Below are 5018 nucleotides of genomic sequence, written 5' to 3' on the forward strand. Positions count from 1 at the left end.
CAAACTGAATGCCATGCTGTCTAAAAACCTCCGAAACAAATGTTATCCATCCAGATATGAGAAAGCAGAACCACTAATGCAAAAAAAAAGACATATTTATACTGAAGTGCGCCAGACTCACCTAGTAAGTATCCAAATTCTCCTCTTTCTCAGCCTCTGTTGAGTTGCTCTCAGCCTCTTGCAGCGGTTGGTGACCTGTACAGGCCAAGTCTAGAGGTATGAGCAGATAACTTTCCGTCTCAGCATTTATACTTACTGGTCACTGTCGTCACAACTACGCTGGAGTCATTTTTCAGGATCCCTTGTCCCACTGATGTCACCAAGTCGTGCGCAACTGGATGTGGTGAATGATCGCAATATAGGGGCTGTTCCCCAATTTGTCATTTTATAAAACAAATAAACGCCTAATTATAGGATAGACAGCAGGCACTCCACAATTACTGAATATAAGATAAATTAATTCCTAAAAGATGTGATTTTTAAACTGCGTAATGCATACGTCATTCATTCATACCAAGTTTTCTAATAAAAACTTGAATACTCTCATTTGGTGTAGATAAATATGGTTTCATTAATTCAGATTTTTTTTTATATATATTATGTGTATGTCCCCTTACAACAGGCTTCTGTTTTCCACTCAGACATAAATGGTCTAAGTATTCTAACAAAACTATCTAAGGGGCTCCTATGGGTGCCAGTGAGGGCTGCAGAGAGAAGCATTTATATTTTTCACAAATACCCTAAGGTCACAGGACTCAGGAGGGAGAGCTGAATCCATCTGGTTCTTGTGGTCACGATGCAACACAGCGGATCTGAGTTTTATATGAATTTTTACTGGGTATGTTATCAAGCAACCAGAAAAACAAAAAGTAACATTACAATTACTCAGGTCCTGTGTAAGTACAGATTTAATGTACTTTACCAGAGTATTTCCAGTTTCTGGTCCACTACAATAATATACTTTTTACTCCACACAGAATCTGACAGCTGGAGATACTGGTTACTTAGCAGATTACATAAATTATAAATAAGATGCATTGTAAAAGATTGAACTAGTATGAAATGAAATCCAATTAGTCACTTATTAGAAAATGAATAGGCAACTATTCTGATAATTCATCAATCGTATATGATAACATTATATGGTTTCTGCTTATAAAATGTGAGAATTGGCTGTTTTTCCTGGTCCAAAAAACAAAGTAATTTTGAAGTTTGGACTGTTGGTTGGACAAAACAAGAAATCTGAAAGTATCACTTTAAGCTCTGATTAATTGTGATAGTCATTTCTCACTATTTTCTTACATTTTACAAACTAATCAATTCATGGATTGCAAGAAAACAATCACCAGATGAATCCAGAATGCAAATATTCATTAAGCTACAACAGTAAGATGCTGCTGCCAATTTATCTGCAGTGAATACTTTTGAAGTACATTTTCTTGGTAACACATCTGTACTTTTACTTTTGTAACATTTTGATTGCAGGACTTTTACTTACAGTATGACTCTGGTACTTTTACTTTTGGTAAAGGATCTGAGCACATCCTCCACCACTGGTTACATTTGGTGACATTGTGTTAACGACCCATGCAGCTAGTACCTCTGCATGTAAAGAAAGGTGTTGCAATTAAGGAAACCCAAGACTCACAATTACAGCACATTTTAGAAGGTGAATCAACGACATTGAACAGCCCATTTTTAAGCTTCTTACACAATGTGTTTGCTGAGGTTGAAAAGTGCAGATGCCTGCTGTCTAAGAAAACTATTTCTGTGCCGAGGGAAGTGAGTCAGTATCAGCTCGAGACCTCCACAAAAACACACCATCACATGGAAGTGGATGTAAACATACAGTGTTCTACTGAGCTGGGCATCAGGTCAGTGGTGGTTGGTGAGTTCACTTGAGCGTTGTCACGACTGAGCTAGCCTTGGTCATGAGTACACGAGACAGTTGGCAGGTTACTTTCGAAGAAGTTCTCAATTAAACTGTTGACAGCAATAACTGTGGAGGCAAGCATCTGGATTGGTGGTTAGAAAAGATAGAAAGAGATTTGGATGTTATACATTTTATGTTGTTGAGCACAATATAAGGTAAAGTATGAGCCTTCTCAAGCCACACAAAAACTACCTGTATGAAACTCAGTGGCTCTATCTTTGTCCATTATGCAGAGTCAAATCACTCCAGCGTCTGCATGAACTCCTGCATAGTCACACTCAGTCAGTGGTGAATGTCGTGGTGAATTGAATTCACCGTATAATACTATAATTACTTGCTTTCAACATGCTGTCATGTCCAATACTTCAAGCAGGTTTAGACTCCCGCAGAGCCTGCAGTTTAAAACGTCGATATCATGGTGAAATAATTAGGTGCTTTATGACTGATTTTTATTGAATAGTGTCATCAATCTTTATCTCATCTTCAGCTATAATATGATATGTCTTATTGAGAGGAAATTACAGCCATCTGTTTGACATTCCCTCTAAGGATGAAATGGAAATAAGTTTAGATCAATATTGTCTCAAAATGTGAGAGTATAAATACTTTAATTAGCACTTAAATACTAATATAAAATGTTAGGGTTAGGTTTAAGAAGAAAAGTTTAAAGAGTGTTTTCTTAAAACTAAACAGATGAGCTCAATGTCTTTTTCCTCAGTTAAACTCAGTTACAGTGTGAAAGGGGAACAATAATTCCCTGTGAGCCAAAGACAACTCTCTTTTTAGTAATTTCTTTCTGCGCCTCAGACGAACACAGTTCAATTGTACAACGGTACAATTAAGACATGTCTGATCTGTATGGGAATCCATTCGCTTACATCTGCCATTTATGTCCCCTCCCTCCTATCAGACCAAGTGTGTAAGGACATGCCCAGAGAAACCAATTAACTGCCCAAGAACATTAGTATGTTGGTTTTTAAGCAGTTTAAAAGGCCAGCATGACAAGTGAAAGTCTTGTGAATCTGCAGAATCTGTTCAGTGACCGTGGTGTCCTGATGCCGAAGACGTAGAACAATTAAAGCAGATCGAATGATTGCTGCAGGTGTAGCAGCATTTAGGTTGGCTTCCCCCCCCCCATTTATCATTGTAAGGCTGTGATTAAAATATACCCTCCTTTCTCAAGATTCACTCTCAGTCATCCTGCACTAAAAAAGCTCGCTATCAGAGTCTTTCAGAGCTGGGAAATCATAACAATTAGTATTCCGGTCAGCATTATGTACCTCATGTACTGAGGAAGAGGACAGGTTAAGTATACGCCCTGTGCGGTGGGAGAAAATAATAAGACTCATTAGCCTCTGTCCTCTGTTTACTCCTGCTGGTCTTAATTATATATCTTCATGGAGTCATGGAGAACTTCTTTAGTGTGTAAAGGAAGTTTCTGCAAAGCATGGCTGCATGTTATCCTGTACGCAGATTATCGCTGTACAGATCAGGAGCCTGTATCACGAAGCGAGAGTAGGGGGTCAGCAGCTATCTTTGGGTTTAACTGCAGTGTCACAAAGTTTCACAGAGTCACAAAGTAAAGTGGAATGTGAAACCAGAAAAACTGGTAATGCAATATTTCAGTTTCATCTCATGTCATATTAAGTCAGTGGTTCTCAAATTGCGGGGCAGGCCCCACTGGTGGGGCAAGGAGCCACTGCAGGTGACCAGGGAACAAACAAACAAGACATTACTGATGCTATTATCCTGACCTTTATTTCACTAAAATTCAACTTGGATCCTTTTTTATTAGTTTTGGTTTCCCTCTCCCCTCTTGTTAATGACTGCTGAAAGTAGTAGTGGAATTGTGGGGTGTGGCAAGGATGCTGGAAATCAAGTGTTGAGAGAAAGTCTATATATAATGACATCATACTAAAGGCTGGCCAGGATCATTTATAGCCTATTTAATGGTTAAACATTTTACACAAATATTATAACTTTTTTAGCAGCATTTAGCATGACTCTGAACACGTTGCTTGTAATTAAGAACATGAACACAACTGGATTGGAAAACCAAAAGTAGGCTCAGTGAAGCCAGATTATATTGAATTTTCTTCATGATACAAGCAGATCCAGACAGCTCATGAGACTGACACATTTTCCTCTGTAACTTAGTGCTTAATGATCCCTGCATCCTTCAGTGTAATTCTCACTCTTCCAATACTGGGAAGTCAAAGGCAGCTGTGGTGAAGAAATGCCCTCAAAGAAAAAAAAAAACACCAAAGTATAATACCACCACTTAGAGATGAGCATGCTTAGATATCTGACATATGTAAGACTTTAACTTTCCCCAGTGAAACTCTACATTCTTATGAATACAATCTCAATTTTTTTTTTTTTTTTTTTTTTTTTTCATCCTTCACATTTATTTTCAATAATGGACTGTATCTTAGTTTGGATTGACTCAAATTTCAGTCAGCAGGGTGTTTTATCAAGAGTCAGGTTGCCCGGGATATCATCAAGCAGGATGTGATCGGAATTTGGTTTAATCTTTTAGAGATGAGCCAAAACCTACAAAGCCGACATATCTGGTCCTCATCTCTGATTGGCTTATACTTGAGGGGTGGTTTTCCGATGGGGGATGCATTCACTTTTTTTTGGGCCACTTAGATGCATTGCAACCAGGTGTAAACACACATTATCACCTTATAAAGTTGATGTGGTGAATGTGCTAGCATCCATCATTTGGAGCCATGTTTCAGGTTACCTGGCGAATGTTAAATACAATATTCAACTTAGTCAGCTTGGTCTCTGAGGGAAAGTTTCAGACTTTTGTCACTTATGCAAAATATTGGCCCGGATCCCCCACTGTCACTGGACTCTTATACCCACCCTATATATATGCATTACCATTAATGCACCGTCTACTGTACAGTTTCTTATCCTTTTTATATTATTTTTTATCTTTATTTATTTATATTTTTAAAAAGTACTTTTATATCTATTGTGTGGATTTTGTGTACTTTTATATTTTTGTTGATTTATATATTTTTGTGTGATTGTATATTTTAAGCACCATTGCATCAAGACAAATTCCTTGTAT

Source organism: Morone saxatilis, unplaced genomic scaffold, assembly GCF_004916995.1.
Source record: "Morone saxatilis isolate NCDOM2014 unplaced genomic scaffold, NCSU_SB_2.0 Contig15, whole genome shotgun sequence".
Classification (NCBI taxonomy): domain Eukaryota; kingdom Metazoa; phylum Chordata; class Actinopteri; family Moronidae; genus Morone; species Morone saxatilis.